Here is a 19,260-nt window from a genome sequence, read left to right as displayed (position 1 = left end):
ACCCTTCCCAAATGGCTCACAAACTAATACATTTTCTTAAATTGCCAAACTTGTTTTCCATCATTGGGATATAAAGTGCAGCAATTATCTCACCCATCAGGTAGCATGGACCAGAAGACACAGGTAGCATACAGACTACCAAGATCTTCATTCCACTTAAAGACACATATGCAAGCACTCTGGGGCCATGCCAGCCAGCTTCATGAAATATCATCTGATAAGAAATTATTTGTTTTCTAAAAGGTCAATTGAAAAAAAATAGCAATAGAAATTCCTTTCTATAACTTGTGCATCAATAGAATATCTATATTAAATTAAGGTCATTTACAACTGAAGCCATTAAGGGCTTTACTGAGAGAACAATAATTCTCCTGTGTTTTGCATACACCAATTAAGCAGCAGGTACCTATATTTACCTCTTACCTATATAGTATTTCCTGAATTGTGTTGCACAGATCTCCTTAACTAAAGGTACCATTTTCATGACTTTACAGCACAAAGCAGTTCACCAAACCCAGAACAGATGAACATCTACATTGTCCAGTCACTGTGCTTAAATCTGCCAGTTTATAGGAAACTATCCCTATGCTCAGAGAACTAGCAATCTACATTTAGAATTACCACTGTAATTTGCAAGGCAATTATTCATGAAAAGCACTCAGAAATACTTAGTGAATAAACAGATGATGGATATACAAATAAATGAATAAATACCTAGCACTCTTTTTCTGAATGTTTATGCACTGCTTTTACCCAAGTTTTTGCTTTTAGTGAGTTAATTTATTAAACCAAAGGAACCACTCACAGGTTCCCACACTGACAATGAACCAGGTAACATTCAGATGCTTCATGGTTATGCACGTCTAAAATTTAGAGTCTATGGTAAGAAAGTGAAATAAAATATGTGCATGTGTTTGTGTCTGGAAATAAACATTTGGGTCTTTTATTTGTCTTTATTTAGCATACAAGGTATTATACCTCACTATGGTATTCACAGAAAGTGTGTTTTAGTATTGGAAAAGAATTGCCTTGTATATGTTGACTAGGAACTTCTTACTAGAGGCTCTGAAAGCATGTAGTTGGTGAAATCTATCAGAAAGTTTAAGTGGCCGGGCGGTGGTGGCGCACGCCTTTAATCCCAGCACTCGGGAGGCAGAGCCAGGCGGATCTCTGTGAGTTCGAGGCCAGCCTGGACTACCAAGTGAGTCCCAGGAAAGGCGCAAAGCTACACAGAGAAACCCTGTCTCGAAAAACCAAAAAAAAAAAAAAAAAAAAAAAAAAAAAAAGAAAGTTTAAGTGGACATTTTGGACATTCAAGTAAATGTAGTTTTTACTAATCTCACTACCGTTACCTTTAGCTTTAAAAATACATAGGCTAAAAATATACCACATGTATGTAAATTGTATTGTGCTTATGCATCATATACTGTATTATTATATGTTAACAAATATCTTTTGTTGATAAGATATAACAAAATATGTAACAAATTTTACAATACACATATATGCATATATACAAATATATATGTACATATATAGGTTTTATGTGATTATGTGATTTTATATATACAACATATGCTTGTATTATGTGGATACTGTACATCACACACACATACACATACAAATGTGCCTCTCTTAACAAACAAAGAGAAAGTAGTATAAGACCTGCTATTCCTCCTTTGGCAAAGAGTCTCCAAAAGAAGTACAGATTGCTGTGAGTCAGTCATTTACATACATAAGAGACAACTTCCAGTCCTGGTCCAGACTGAGTACAAATGACTAGAACATTCCCTCAATTCTAAGAGTCAAGAAACGACATCATCAGACCCTCACTGTAAGCAGAGCCTGTAATGGCTGCTGTTTTTCAGATCTGTTTGACTTAACTATGCTGCATGGGAGCTGGCACTGTGAGCCCTTTTTCCTTAAATGTCTGAGACTTAGCACAGTCCAGCTGAAGCGCCATCACAGCAGAGAAGAAGGCTCAACTGATCTGCTAGTTTATTAAAGTAATTGAAAATGTGTTTTCTTTTAAGCTATTTTGTGATCCCTCTTGATATAGTTGAGGAACCTCCAGCACATCACAAAAACTACAGTTGAAATGCCTGCCCCAAATACCATACCACTAAAGTACATTAGCTTGGGTCTTGTGTTCCTTAGGGAGAACCCTAGGCCTGAATTAAACTAGGTAAGATCTCAAATGCAGCAAGGCAGAGAGTCTAACACAGATTTATTGAATTTTTAATTCCCTCTTCTTAATTTTCAAGCAAATTGTTCCCTTCTCTGATATCCCAGGATACTATAAAAAAGAACCTCTGTTGTATATTACATTAAACTCCTTCACGAATATACCAGCAGTGTAAAAAAGCAGAAACTAGGACATAACTACTTGGGTACATATTAACTATCATTCATTCCATAATTGTACTTTCCAGAAAAGAAAACAAGCTTTCAGCCAGTGTGTCAAGTTAGGGAAAGTGGCCCTGCTGAGGGGGAAGGATTTAGAACAAAAGACCCCCTACAGTCCCATTTAAACCTACAGGACTGCTGTATATCAAAAAATCAGCAGATGTATAAGTTTTATGTCTGTAGAAAAAATTACTCTCAAATATTTTTTAAGATTTAATTTTATTTTATGTGTATGAGATTGTGCCTGCATGAATGTATATGCACCACATATATGTAGTAATCACAGAGGCCACAAAAGAGCATCAGAACTCCTGGAACTAAAGTCACTAAAAATTTTGAGCCATTATAGGGGTTCCTTTGCAGAAGGAGCAAGTGCTTTTAACTACTGAACCATCTCTACAGCCCCTACTGTTGAGTCTGAAACTCCTGATACTTTAGCCACATTCAGTCATTATTTTCACTGTATTTTAACAGTAATTGACAGTTGTAGAACATGTCAAAAGCAATGCTACCAATTATATCAAAACTTTCAAACTTGCAGATAATATGTTTTCAACAAGTTAAACCAACTCCAGTATTAGCTGCTAACTTTACTTTTGCCAATGGCTTCACAGCAGGTTTCTAGCATAGAAGAAAGAATAGCAAGGGCCAAACATCCAAAAGGGGATGCCTTTTATATGCAATGACCAAGCATAAGGTAGTTTGAATGTAATTGGCCCCCATAAGATCATAGGGAGTGGCACTATTAGGAGGTGTGGTCTTGGAGGAAGTGTGTCACTGTAGGGGTGGGTTTAAAGGTCTATGCTCAAGCTACTCCCATCATGAACACAGATTCCTTCTGCTACCTGTGGATCAAGATGTAGAATTCTCAGCTCCTTTTTCAACACCATGTCTGTTGGCATGCTTCCGTGTCCCACCATGATGATAAGGGATTAAACTTCTGAAACTGCAAGCCATCCCAATTAAATGTGTTCCTTTATAGGAGTTGCTATGGTCATGGTATCTCTTCACAGCAATAGAATCCCTAACTAAGAGAGAGCATCACTCCAGTTCTCTATTAAAACATTGAAAGCCAAGTATGGAAATGGAAAACTGTAGTGTCAACACTCAAGAGGCAGAGGCAGGAGAAGCACCCCAAACTCAAGGCAAGCTTGATCTATATTGCGAGTTCCAAGCTGTAATAGGTGAGGCACTGCTGCAAAGAAAATTTTATATTACATATATAATGTAAAATACAAAGTAATATAATATAAATCATACATATTTATGATTTATATATAGAGAGAAAACTTATGACACATGAAAATACACTAACTAGTTACCTTAAATCTCCTTGAACTATTTGAATATATAAAATACTTTAAATATTGCCTTGTGAGTTTTCAGCTATGGTGTTATATTTCTTGCCTCCTTGGTGTTCAAATGCTTGGAGCAGAACTTTTTCTGGAGAAACAGAATTTTTTTTTAATTTATGTTATGTTTGAAGTGCAGGAGACAGAATCTAGGGCCTCATCCATTCTAGGTGAGCATTCTACCACTGTGCTGTATTCTCAGACCCAGAACTTTTTTATTTTAAATTATTTTTTAACTATTTATTTAATTTGTGTATATATGTGTGTGCATATGCATGTAAATTTACATGTTTGTGGGTACCAGAAGGCCAGAAGAGGCCATTACATCCTCTGGGGCTGGAGTTATAAGCAGTTGTAAGCCATCCAATGTGGGTATTGAAAACCAAATTCAGATTCCTTGAAAGAGTAGTGAGTACTCTTAATCACTGGCCATCTCTCCAATCCCTTATATTACTTTTTGGTTCATATATATATGATATATATTTGGTTCATATACATATATTTATGATATATATTTGGTTCATATATATATATGGTTCACATATATATATATTTACTTTATGTATTTGAGTTTTGCCTGTGTGCATGTATGTGCACCATGGGTGTTTCTGGTGTCTATAGATGGCAGTAGAAAGAGTCAGATTCGTGAATCTCTACAAGAGCAGCTAATGCTCTTAACTCTCTTCAGCCCCTTAAGCTACATAATACATACATATTATATATATGTGTGTGTGTGTGTGTGTGTGTGTGTGTGTGTGTGTGGTGGTATTGTGTTCCCCAAAATATTGTGCACCCTAATAAACTTATCTGGGGTCAGACAACAGAACAGCCACTAGATATAGAAGCCAGAAAATAGTGGCACACACGCCTTTAATCCTATCACTTAGAGGACAGAGATCCATGTGAGTCTCTGTGAGTTTAAAGCCACACTGGAAACAGCCAGGCATGGTGACTCACGCCTTTAATCTCAGGAAGTGAGCCTTTAATCCCAGGAAGTGATGGCAGAAAGCAGAAAGGTATATAAGGCGTAAAAACCAGGAATGAGAGGCTGGTTAAGCTTTCAGGCTTTCAAGAAGCAGTTCAGCTGAGATCCATTTGGTTAAGGACTCAGAGGCTTCCAGTCTGACGAAACAGGATCAGCTGAGGAACTGGCAAGTTGAGGTAGGTGTGGCTTGTTCTGCTTCTCTGATCTTCCAGCATTCACCCCAATACCTGGCTCCGGTTTTGTTTTTATTAATAAGACTTTTTAAGATTCATGTTACACACACACACACACACACACACACACACACACACACACACACACACATATATATATATATATATTCTGAAGCACTTAAAAGATTATAGTAAAAACAATGAGATCCTTCTCCAGGGTAATTATTATGATTACATAGCATCTTCCAAGATGATGAATATGTTGAAGAATAATTCTTGTGTGTGAAGACTGGATGCATCACACATCTACCCATTGTATGGTTGATTTGCATCATGTTTGAACCCTTCCCATTCATAAATTCATGCTATGCAATCATTTACCTTTTGAAGTGTGTATTGTAGAAAGCTCCTTTCTGATGGTTTAAATTATACTAACCTCTACTATATCTAAACTTCAAGAAGCCATGGGATTTCACAAAGCAGTTCATTACTTTGTGACTAAAGCAAGAGTAAGGTCTAAGTGAGACTCAACATCTTCCTATAAGTAAATTATTTGAATATGCCATTACATCATGCACTCAGCAAGTTATATTCAGTTGTTTTTATTTCTCTTTCTAACAGTGTTTAAGAACATGGGAATAATTATTATAAAAAAAATCTCCAAATTAAAAGAGATTAGAGATACATACATGTGTATTATGGGTCAATAAACACATTTACTCAATTATACACACCTAAGGAGGACTTCGGAATGTTTACTTTTTCCTAGTTACCTACACCTTTTCACATGTTATTTCACCTTAAATAAGTGAATAACCTTTTATTCAAAGCTTTGAGACATTCTAAGCCTCCTTTGATTTTTTCTAGATGCTTACCATAGGAGCACACCCTTCTTGTACTCTTGAGGCTTGAGCCACCACAGGAAGCTTGTATACAGCTGTCTTCCTATTAAGGATTTGCACTCCTGTTCATTCTTGGGGACAGATCAGTCTTCTACCAAACATGACTGACTACTGGCCTCCTTGTCCTTCTGCCTGTTGCTTGATTTCCTGCCTCACTTCCATATTTTCTAGAAAGCAGCCAGGTTCCAAATCCCAGTTTGATCCAGTGGAGCCTTTCTTGGTTCCTACCAATAAACTTCCCTATTTGCAGTACCCTTTCTCAACTCACATAAATCCTCTTTTTCCAAAATCTAGTCTCCTGCAACACTTGTGGGGCTGAACACCATGGCCTCAAAAAAGTCTAATGTTGTAATGAGCCTTGGTCTTCACTCTGGGTGCTTGGAAATAAAAATTTAACATAATCACACTTGACTTTTGGTTTCTCAAATATTTCTCCATTACTTTACCATCTGTCCTACACAGAAATTGTTAATAGAACTTGGCGTTTTCACTAAATGGAGCCAGATAAAGTTGTGTTAATTTGAGGCTTCCTAGATAGCTTGAAGGCTGATAAGATCAACCCTTCAGCTCTCATATGAGTATTTGGGACTCAGAGCTAGAGGATCTAGCTAGAGTTTTCCTGCCTGGCCCACGGTCAGGGCAAATCTCTCTCACCTGCCAGTCCCACAGCCTCAGACCCAACCAAGTAAACACAGAGACTTATATTGCTTACAAACTGTATGGCCATGGCAGGCTTCTTGCTAACTGTTCTTACAGCTTCAATTAATCCATTTCTATTAATCTATACCTTGCCACATGGCTCATGGCTTACCGGCATCTTCACATGCTGTTTCTCATCATGGAGGCTGGCAGTGTCTCTCTGACTCAGCCTTCCACTTCCCAGCTTTATTCTCCTCCTTGTCCCGCCTACACTTCCTGCCTAGCCAATGGCCAATCAGTGTTTTATTTATTGACTAATTAGCAACACATTTGCCATACAGAACATCCCACAGCAAGAGGAGGATTAGACCATTGGAAGGAGTCAAAATGCAGCTCGGGCTTTATGCACAAAGAGCTTCCTGGATACCCTGTAAACTGTGAAAAAAGAACATCCTAACCTAACCCTCAGCCTAGAGTTGCTCACCCCATCCACACTGAGTACCCAGATGTGTCATTTTGGTAGAGCTTTTGAAACAGAGGATCATGAAATGGTAGCTGTGAAAACAGAAACGTCACCTCACAGCTATATAGCTGGAAGCTCAAGATTAAGGTGTCAACAAGATTGATTCTTTCTGAAGGTTAAGAGAGAGAGTTTGATCCATGTCTCTCTAACTTCTAATTAATGCTAACAACTTATGATACTTCCTGGATTGTAGAAGCAACTCCAGCTCTCTGTTTTCATATGTATGCAGTATTTTCCTACTGTATCTAACTCCAAATACTGTCTCTGTGTAATAGTCACACTAGAAATGGTCTATCCTACTCCAGCATGACCTCATCTCAAATAATTTCATCTATAGCAACCCTATTTCCACATAAAGTCATCTTGTGAATTATTGGGGTGTATGACTTCAATACATGAATTTTGAAAGGATGTGATTTAGCCCACAACACCAGGAATGAATCTGCAGATATCTGAGCCTTAGCTGAGAGAGCCTGTCACATAGGAGCTAGTACTCAATACATATCTTAAATAAATGAATACATTAATGAGTAATCTTTCTAAAGAAGTAATCTGTGTGAGGTGATATGATTTTCATGGAACATTATTGGGAAGAGAAGCTGATGCAGCAGGCACTGTTCTGAGACTGTTTCTTGCAAGATTGAGGCCCTCCTTGCTGTCTGATCATAGCAGGAGGCTTGAATTTGACATTGGAGTGCTATAAATAGTGCTTAGTCTTATCCTTCAAAATGTCACATGCACTTTATAAAAAGATTTTAGTGTCATGTAAGAATCCCTGAGTAATTTGATTTATAGAAAAGGAAGATTAAAGAGAACTAACCTTATTATAATTAAACACATATTCAAATGGCAGACTAAATTTAGCTATACAATTGCATGTCTAATGACAATCAGCAAAGGTTGGAAACTACACTCATAGACTGAGAAGCATACCTACTGCCTGGATCAGGTGCTCAGACATCATCAGGAATCTCACACAGGACCTGGGAATGAATATAAGATAGAGAATAGGATCCTGCAAGCACCAAGGCTCCTCAGCTCTAGAGCTTGGTATGTCACTCAGCCTCTGGGACTCAGCCTCCCTCACACAATGTAAAGACATAACACAACAGAGAGCCTCTGAAATGAGCACAACCAGAATGAAGGCCATTGGCAACCACATGGAGCCCGAAATAAGGGGATATAACAATTTTTACTGTCACTACCACAAGCCAAACATGGTTGTGATGGGCTTTCATTGCTTCTTAAAAGTAAGGAAAGTTCTATATATATACCAAGATTGTGATGTTGCTCTTCCCTCAGTTCTAAATCAATTCATTCCATAATCTTATGCTTCAGAATTACTGTCCATTTCCTGGAGATACCTGGTGCACTAGCTGAGAATAGTGACTGGCGTGTGTGTGTGTGTGTGTGTGTGTGTGTGTGTGTGTGTGTGTGCATGTGTGTACCTTTGTCTGTTTGTATATATACAGACACAGGCAGAGACATAAATTTAGATGAGCTAAAGGCTATGTGAACACATACATATGTGAGTGAGTCTGCATGTACAAACCAATCAAAACCACTTTGATGATAGCTCCAATTGCCATTGAAATATAACTTCCAGTATTACAAAGCATATTATTGTTAGGTGCTTTTGAGAGCACCTAACAAAGTGTAAATGCAGACACACATTTATATGACTTCTGCTTTTAAAATGTATGCTTATGTTTGTGTCTATGTGTGTTTGTAGGGTGTGTGTACACACGCGTGCACGTGGGTGTTTTCAAAGCAGCTACAGAAAACATAAAGAATGGTGATTTATTAGTTAACTAGTTAAGTTATATTCTTGCAATTAATGAAAAAATAGAAGGGATAATTCCTAATAACATTCCATGATATGCATAGATCTTTGACTAACCCAGTTGTCATCATAGAGGCTTCATGGGGCAACTGATAGAAACAGATTCAGAGTCCCACAGACAAATATTAGGCAGACATCAGGGAATCCTGTATAGGAAGGGGAGGAAGTATTTTGGGAGCCAGAGGGACCAAGAACACCATGGGAAAACACAGAGTCAACTGATGTGGGTTCTTGAGGGCTCACAGAGACTGAACCGCCAGTCAGAGAACTTGCATGAGACTTGTCAGAGCCCTCTGCACATACGTTGCAGTTGTGTGGCTTGATCTTCTTGTGGGACTCCTGACAGAGTGAGCAGGATTGTCTGTGATTCTGTTGCCTACTTTTGGGACCTTTCCTCCTATTGAGTTGCTTCCTCCAGCCTTAATAGGAGAGGAAGTGCCTAGTCTTGCTACAACTTGATATCTCATGGCTAGATGATATACATGGAAGGCACTTTTCTGAATGGAATGGAGAGGGAACAGATGGGGTGGGGGAGGCAGGAGATTGGAGGGAGGGACTAAGAGGAGAGGAAATTCTGATCAGGCTGAGGAAAATTAATTAATTGATTGATTAAAAAAAAGAAAAAAAATTAAAAAAGAGTCATTATAACCTGGGTACTTGGCACAGCTCAGATAGAGAGAAACGCAGGCTACTCAAAACTGTTGGAATGTCTGATTCCAGTAAGACAGCCGCAGAGCTAAGCACACCAATTTTCAAGTTAGGAGTCACTTCTTAACTGCCAAGCAGCCATCCATCCTTGAATAAGCCCTTTGATTGTGGTGGATCAGGGTGTTTCTCCAGTAAAATTGAAAACTACTGTAACTGAAATCTATAGCCCTAATTCCTTGGCTCTGTCAATTAGCTGGTTAAGCAGACTGATTTTGACTGATAGTTAACTATATAAGCATATGTGTGTAAATACATAGCAAGAGATATAAAAGGCAGAAAAAAAAGCCTAAAGTTATGATTCAAGTTTTCCATACTATTTTAATCTCCACAGAACAGACAAGGCAGACAATACCAGAATTTTTTCTTTTATTTGTGTTTGTTTTGGTGTTACCAGGTAACTTCACATATTAAGTTAGTTTAATTTTCAATTTCAAAGAATCAATGCAAAAATATTTAACAACGTAATCACACCAAATATGAATTTTTAATGAACTTGAATATCTCTTGAGTTCATTATAAACTAAATTTTTCATTTACTGATGATTCTTAAAGTATTAGTTAGTGAGACTCTTTGATGATTACTTCTGATCTGACTTGTCCTGTGCATTGAGTGTATACTTGGACATGCAACCTTGATTATGACTGATGGCGACTGATCATTTGGGCAACTGACTAAATGTGCTTACAGTTCACTAATTTTAATTAAGCATTAATATGTTTTCTAAATTTAGACTGGGCGTCAAAACACAACATAGTTAAATTCCATGTCTGGTTTACAAAGAGAGGCATAAAATTCATAATTATTTCCAGGTTTTCACACACACACACTTTCTTCAACCTCACGTCTTCAAATGATCTTTTTTTTTTTTTTCCTCCTAAACTATATAAAGAACAGACCAATTTTCATCAGGTGGATTCAACCCAATCCTGGTCTGACTTAGACAGGCATGGATTGATCCTGGGAGACAGAATTAGATCTGAGAGAAGCATCCAAACACTAGAACACAAAAAGAGAAACTTGCTAAGCACTTCTGCTCCAGCATTGACTAAAATGAAAACCTCATCTGCTGGAGCTGCCTTCTGGGTAGAGCTGAAGTGGTGCTTTACTAAACACACCTACATGGAGCTTTTTAGTGTCACACTGTGATGTGCAGAGTATTACTTTGAACTACTTGAGCAGTTAACTCAATGGCTTAATACTTGACTTAACAGCACTGTGCTACAATGGCCTGAGACAGTCTCTCTCACAGGATTGAAGCTTATATGGTGCTGTAGGGAATGGATAATACATTTACCCCTGTAGGTGGAAAAGACAAACACTCTATACATCACAATGCCAATGTATAATTTACTCATGTGGCTTTAAAGAGTCTTATAATTGTCATTTTTAGTGGCTTGAGTGACTCATCAGCATTTATGAAGATAGAACTGTTCTGTGACTCCTGATTGACTTAAGATGCTCAGAATCTTACAAAAATGTTATCTAAAACTTTACTTGGAATATGAAGTCCTTTCATATTTATAAGTAAAGTTTTCTATTCTCTGAATAACTTACTTTTGGTAAAATTATCATCATCGACTTTACAAAAGTAGTATCAAACATATACCAACATGGAACACTGATAACTTCAGAAGATTTAATACATTTGATTTCACACTGAAGTGTAGATAAATAATTCCTGAGACACACTGTGCCCATTAAAGAAATAGACTTGCCTCCTCCTTTTTCACCTTCACTAACCTCTACCTCCTTCCATTGCATTATATTTGAAAATAATTTTCATCTTGCTATATTAAGAACAAAAGAAAAAGAAGTTGGAGAAGCATTGTGTGCATTGAATTCTTTCATTCTTGCTTTCTCACAAACTGATAACTTTAGACTGATCCACTGCTTAACCTCACAAACAGAGTAAGAGCAAGCTCAGAGCCCAACGTTTTTGAGTATAACATAAACTTGATTAATATTGACCATGGACTTTTTTATTTTTCTTTTCTTTCCTTCTTTCTTTTCTTTCCTTCTTTTGTCTTTCTTTTTTCTTTCTTTTTCTTCCTTTTTTGCATGATTTTTGCCACAGTGTAAGGTAATAGAAGTCATGAAATATCCATTTTTAAATTGTTGTTACTAGAGTAGCAGCATTTGATGTGTCATCACAACATATAAAAATATTAAAAAGAAAAAAGATACATGTCATTGTGAGATGTTTGGAGCTGCACTGGCCACAGACATCACCAAGAACACATGGAATTCTGACAAGCTAGATCATGATTACATGTATGTAGGTACAAAGATTTAGAAGAATATATTTTTATAGCTTATTAAACCCATTTTTTCTGCTGTCTTGTCTTTGTTAGTGCTGAAGAACATAAGTGAATACCACTGAAAAACCAGTTTCATAACTGCCAGGTAAGTCACCTGAAAAATGATAAAAGATCGGTTATCCATTCAAAAGGCATTGATTAACATAATATTGATAAAGATTGAATACTTACAATACTATTGATATTGCACTATTCATATAGAAATCTAAATTGATTTACAAAAAGATTTGGGTTATTTTTTTACATATATTGGTTTATCACTATAAATAGTAAGGTCTCAATAGTATTTCTTCTATTTTTTAACTTTGAGTCTTGAAAAAATACACATCTTACAACAACCAACATTTTACCAAGAAATATTGACAAAACAATGCCAGATAATAGAGGAATTTGAATTCCAGTTTTGAAATCACTATGTTCCTCCCACACTTGTTAGAAATTGTGTGTAGATTAATAAACATTTACCTCAGCTTTAAACTGGTATTTAACAGGATTTAAAGAAAGATGCATCAGCTGAATGAAGATACAAGTGGTTTGCATGTGTGTGTATATACATCCACACATGTGGTAATATTTTATTTGTGCTGAAATGTGGTGATATTTTATTTGTGCCTTAATAAATAAAGTTTGCCTGGAGATCAGAGGAAATAGCAAGCCACTTTAAGTAAACAAAGAAGTTAGTCAGCGGTAGCACATGCCCTTAATCCTATCACTTAGCAGGCAGGATCTCTGTATGTTCAAGGCCACACTAAGGAACAGAGTCAAGCGTGGTGACACACGCCTTTAATCCCAGTACCAACCATACAGACCAACCTGTACAGACAGACAGAAAGTGACAGAGCTGTGTAGGAAGAGGAAGTGAGGTGGCTGAGCTAAGAGAGCCAATGAGAGACAGAATAGCAAGGCAATAAAGGCGTGGGTAGACAGGAAGTAACTCGCATTTGGAAGCTGCCATGTTGGTGAGGTAAGCTTAGCTGTGGCTTTCCCTATTTCCCTGATCTTTCTCTAAGGCTTTCACCCCTATATTTGGCTCCATGTTTTTTTATTTAGTAAAACCATTTAGAAATTCATCTACAATGTGGTTGATACATTGTGCACCCCAATAAACTTATCTGGGGGGTCAGAGAACAGAACAGCCACTATATTAAACATAGAGGTTAGGCAATAGTCGCACATGCCTTTAATCCTAGCACTCCAGAGGCAGAAATCCTTCAGGATCTCTGTGAGTTCAAGGCCACACTGGAAATAGGCAGGCATAGTGACACACACCTTTAATCTTAGCACTTGAGATCTCATGTTTTGCTTGGGAAAGACACATGCCTTTAATCCCAGGAAGTGATGGCAGGAAGGAAAAAGGTATATAAGGCATGAGGACCATGAACTAGAGGCCTTTTAAGCTTTTAGCTTTTAGCAGCAGTTCAGCTGATATCCATTCGGGTGAGGACTCAGAGACTTTCAGTGTGAGGAAACAAGATCAGCTAAAGAATAGGCAAGGTGAGGTTGGATGTGGCTTGTTCTGTTTCTCTGATCTTTCAGTGAAAGTTTATTGGGGTGCACAATATATCAACCACACACACACGTTGCCATATGTGTGATTCTAAGTACATGCTCACATTTTTACCATTGCCATGTATTTCCTTGTCTGGTGCTATGGAGGGAGAACAAGGCATGACTGTTTTTACAGCTAAGGACAATAATTATAGCTAAGGAATTCATACCACATAATTTGATTCTCTGAAAAAGAAATGAATTTAAGGAGAAGCTGTGAACCTTAGGAATGGAGGAGGAAAAACTTCTTGTGCCCCACAATAATGCTAATAAGAGTTTACTAGTGTTGTGGTTCATGGATGGATAAAAATGATATTTCATACACACACACAATGTACTTTTGTAAAATTTTTACTTATTTGCATTGGTGTTTTGCCTGTATCTATATCTGTATGAAGTTGTCATATTCACTGGAACTTGAATTACAGACAGTTGTGAGCTGCCATATGGGTGCTGGGAATTGAACCCTGGTCCTCTGGAATAGCAGCCAACACTCTTAACCACTGAGCCATCTCTCCAGCCCTGAACATACAATGTGCTTTATTCAGCCACTAATAAGAAAATGGACACAACATGAGATCATATTAAGCAAAATAAACCAGATTTATAAGGACAGATTATTTCCTATACTTTGTGATTTGTATATCCTAGATAGTGTGCATAGTGCATGTATGGTGTGTATATGTGTGTATGTGGAGATTTTAGAAATGTGTAAGTAAATTTTTCAAAACTTTGCTGTGATTCTCAATACTATTTGATAAAAATGAATAGAATGGCATAATAATGTTTTATTTTGTTGTTTGGTTTTAATCTTTCAATGACAGAATATCACAGAGAAACTTCTCAAAGGGGATGGAAGGAAATTGAAGAAAGGGGGCCAGATTTCCACAAACAGCTACAAAACATCATACCACAAGACCATGGTAAAAGGATGCCACATAGACTGATTCTAATCAAACTTGGAGGTATATTCCCCCCAAAGACTTTTGAAAAGGATCGAAGTATCCAATCAGAAAGTAATTTCATCATCTGAAGAAAACAATGCTTTAAAAATTGGTATTACAAAGTGACATCCTTCCATTATTATTGATAAGGAGCAATATCAGAGGCCCTTGCAACAGCATGTTGGGCCATTCAAAAGCCGGCAGCTTCCTTGAGTAACTATTTCTAGTCTATTTGATCTTATCTCCTACTATATTCTGATTCACAGGGCTCTGAGCCCTGTTTCCTGCTCTGGAATCATCCGAGTGAATTTTCAAGACCATGTTAAGGAAATATCCTCACCTCTTTTGGGAAGACTACCTTCTTCAGTAATTATTGTTGAATTTCTGACCTCACCCCCGACCCAGCATTGCTGGTGTTATCATCCTCCTTTTTCCCCCTCTTAATTCCACCAACCTTTTCAATATCTTCTCTATTACACTTATTTTTAATGTTTTTATTTTTGAAAGTTTTATACATTTAAATAATGAATTAAGTTCATTTTTACCCTATATTCCCCTCCCTCTCCCTAGCAGGTTTAATTAGACTTTCTTTTCCTAGACTGTGTTGGAAGTAAGTCACAAAAGCAAGGACAATTTATCAATGGCAATACCACTGAAAAAAATGACACTCCCTCCCCCAACTATCAACAGTCCCATAGGAATAGGTGGGACTTCATGGGTTCCTCTACTACTATAGTAAAATGTTTATAGGCTCAATCTTGTGCAGGTATTGTGTACAACTTTAGTAAGTTCATGAGTTACATCAAGTCCAGATGTCTTTTTGTTGAGCATGTCTTCTTGGCTCCACATTCCCTCATTCATGATGTTTCCTGGAGCCTTTAAGGAATTAATATAGTGCTTGGCATTATGGTCAGTTATATGTTTCTGCATTAACTGCTGCCTACTACGATAAGAAGTATCTCTGATAAAGGTTGGCATAAATACACTTATTTAGAAGACAGTTTGACAATATAGCCATTTAGCAAATCAACAGTGATAGGTTCTCTTTTGGGATCTAAACCTCTTGACCTGGTTTACAGAACCAGGTATAGGTTCCTTCCTGTGGAAAGGTCTTCAACCAGAAACAGTTGGCTATTCCTATAATAGTCATGCCAATATTACACTAGAGGTAACTATTGTACTTATTATTATTAATTATTTTGTGTATTTGCCTTTGTTTACTCCAAACTGAATATGATCTAAATGAAGGCATAGACTTTTATTTATTTTGTCAGTTGTTCATTGATGTATTAATGAATGTATAAATAGTCATTGATACAAGAAAACAAAAAGTGTTGGAAGTTGAAAATATCAATAACTTTTTCAGACTTTAATAGACACACATGATCAAGGTGCTTAAAAACAAAACAAAAATGTTTCTTGGTAGCTATATCAAAATAACAAAAAAACTTTATTCTTTAAATAGACATGTTTAAGGGAAAAAATAAAAGCTCATTGTGTATGTTATGTATGAGATAAAAATGGGAATAAATCACTGTCACTATGAGCAGTATTCAAGTTTTAAAGCTTAATCTTAAATAATAAGGAACTGCAGAGTAAGAAACCCAGAAACAATAACTAAAAGTCAAATGACAGCAACCAGAAACAAGAAATCTCTCTACTAAAACATGACAGCCAAATACTTCAATGTCATCATATGTCCCATAGGTATAAACTGCACAATGCCAAACAAGACTGTCAGGATAATTAGACCAAGCTTAGCAGAGAATTATTCCATTGCCTATGTTCAATTTAAATAAGTTAAAAGCAAGAGGATGCTGACCTCTGCTAATGATTTCTTTGGCCTAGTAAACTCTTCCCTTGCCACAGACTAGTAAATACACAGGGAATTACATCAATATGTAGCACTGCCTCATTTCAGAAGCAGAAAAATACATCTATTCTTATGAGGTAGTGTTGAGGTGCTATGACTGGTATGCACACAAGAAAAGAGTTGACCATGATGATTTGGCACTTTGAAATTTGACATGGTACTTCATACCTATATTGTTGAATAGACAGATAAATCAGAGAAGAAAAATACATCTGAAGAAAAGGAACTCTCTAGGGTTATAAAGATTTTTGAATGAAATATAAGATCTATGGAGACTAAAATACATAGACTACACACCAGGAAATTATGAATAGCACAAAAAAAATCAAGAAAACCCAATAACACTTAGAAAAGAACCTGGAGGAAGATATTGGTTCACATGTTAGATGAGAAAAATAGCTCAACTAGGTCCAGAGCAAATGCAATATAAACTCAAAAACTCAAAACACGAGAGTTAAATGAGTGACTAGCTCTCTCTGCTTTTGATTCCACAGCTCAAAGCACCATCATCAAAACAAACTTCTGACTGGGTTTGTGGTTCAGTTTAACCATGGCTATTGGATTTGAGGTGTCCATTGAAACCAGGTAGGGTCATTAGTGAGAGCACAACTGAAAGCAGAGATTTTCCCACTCTCTAAGTCTACCAGTAGCAAACAGTTCAACAGTAAGGGATAAGGAAGGCCCCCTGAGCCCCACTTTCACCTAGGCCTGATTATTTTTTTATTTTTCTTTCATTTTACATTACATACCAACCAGAGATTCCCCCTTGCTTCCCTCTTCTCATCCCCCAGCCTTTCCCCCTAATCTGCCCCCATTCCATCCTCTTACAAGGTACAGCCTCCCATGGGGGTCAGCAGAGCCTGGTACATTCAGTTGAGGCAGGGCCAAGCCCCTCCTCCTGCATCAAGGCTGTGCACCATCCCTGGTGCATGAGCTGACTTTTTGGAGCCTACTACTACTACTATGATGGGACACCTCCACTACCATGGGTAGTGGGCTCCAAAAAGTCAGCTCATGCACCAGGGATGGATCCTTATCCTACTGCCAGGGGACTTCTTAAGCAGATCAAGCTACACAACTGTCTTGCTTATGCAGAAGGCCTAGTTCAGTTCCATGGAGGATCCACAGCTTTTGGTCTAAAGTTCATGAGTTCCCACTAGTTTGGTTTGCAGGCAAATGGATGGAACTATAAAATATCGTCCTGAGTGAGGTAACCAAGAATCAGAAGGACAAACATGGTATATACTCACTCACAAGCGGATACTAGATGTAAAGCAAAGGATAACCAGACTACAACCCACAGCTCCAGAGAAGCTAGCTAACAAGGATGGCCCTAAGAGGGATGTATGGATCACCCTGGTAAGGGGAAATATATGAAATCTCCATGAGTAAACTGAGTGTGGGGGGCAATAGAGGATAGGAAATGGGGGATAAGAACATAAGGGAATGGGAGCATTGAGCTGGAATAGGGACGGAGTCGGAAAGCAATGAAAGAGAAACCATGATAGAGGGAGACATCATGGGGGTAGGGAGAAACCGGGTGCTAGGGAAGTTCCCAGGAATCCACAAGGATGACCCCAGCTTAGACTACTAGCAATAGTGGAGAGGGTGCTTACCCCAGTAATCAGATCGATCAATACCCTAACTGTCATCATAGAGCCTTCATCCAGTAACTGATGGAAGCAGATATAGAGATCCACAGCCAAGCACCAAGCCAAGCTCTAGGAGTCCAGTCGAAAAGAGAGAAGAGGGATTCTATGAGCAAAGGGCATCAAGATCATGATGGGGAATCCTACAGAGACAACCAGTCCTGGTTATTGACAGGCCCTTTCTTTTACACACTCAGTGCAGGCATCTGAAGCTGCTGTGAGTTTGTGACTTCAATGACTGTGTTTTGCCCAGAAGATCCTATTTTGCAGAACTTCTACCTAAGTTATGGCTCTTGCACCCTTTCCACCCCTCTTCTGCAATGTTCCCCAAGCCTTAGAATTTAAAAGTAAAAATTGTCTGCAATTTATTCAGCTTTAAGATCAAAGTCCTTCATAAATGGAGTTTTTATTTACCCAGTGCTGTGGATATCATTCTGTATAAATAAAACACTGATTGGCCAGTGGCCAGGAAGGAAGTATAGGCAGGACAAGGAGAGAGGAGAATTCTGGGAAGTGGAAGGCTAAGTCAGAGAGACACTGTCAGCAGACACCATGACAAGCAGCATGTGAAGAAGCCAGTAAGCCACGAGCCACGTGGCAAGGTATAGATTTATAGAAATGGATTAATTTAAGATGTAAGAACTAGATAGCTAGAAGCCTGAGCCATTAGGCCAAACAGTTTAAATAATACAAATGTCTGTGTGTTTATTTTATAAGTGGGCTGTCGGACTGCCGGGGTTTGGCGGGACTGGAGAGAAAACTCTCCAGCTACAACCCAGCCACTCATGCATTTTGTTTTAGAATATGTTTTGAATAAGTATACACTGGATAAATGATATATAATTGTCCTGAAGTTTCTCATAAGTAGCTACAAAATTCTTCTAATGAGCTGGGTAAGATTGGTGAAATCAACTCATGGTTAGGAAGCTCACAGTCCCTGGGGTGAACCTACTACTATTATTCTGTTAAATGGACATACTATCAGATTTGTCTCTCTTGATTAGTACAGATTATAGGTCTCATTAGAGAAAATTCTTTGTGTAGTGGATGGTGGTTAGTGCATTTGATCAAAACGCAAAGAGTGAGTAACTGTGGAGTGGTGATCCACAAATAACATTTGTATCACACACCCTCTCCAAGGCTCAAGGAATAGTACCAAATAGTCATCTAAACAGTATCTTCTAGGTATGACAGAAATACTGTACTCATGAACTCATAACAGCTGTGTTACTGTATAAATTCTGCACAAGATCAAGCCAGTCAACATTCTAACATGGAGTGGGAGGGGATTCATGAACCGCCACTCTAACTGAGGATCTATGGACAGTTCAGGGTTTCTGCAGGAGGGAGTTTTAGGTTAATTTATGAGTGTGGTTCCAAGTAGGTCAACCACTCT

General features: G+C 37.9%; 1 protein-coding gene across 2 annotated transcripts in view; it reads right to left on the bottom strand.

Annotated features, from left to right (window-relative positions):
* The window catches only part of Fgf14 (fibroblast growth factor 14), a 651,360-nt gene that overhangs the window by 545,949 nt on the left and 86,151 nt on the right, over positions 1–19,260 (bottom strand). The gene's annotated exons all lie outside the window — the stretch shown is intronic.

The sequence above is a fragment of the Peromyscus eremicus genome, chromosome 9, assembly GCF_949786415.1.
Source record: "Peromyscus eremicus chromosome 9, PerEre_H2_v1, whole genome shotgun sequence".
Classification (NCBI taxonomy): Eukaryota; Metazoa; Chordata; class Mammalia; order Rodentia; family Cricetidae; genus Peromyscus; species Peromyscus eremicus.
The sequence above is the reverse complement of the archived record's forward strand: the minus strand, read 5'-3'. Positions and strand labels throughout refer to the sequence as shown.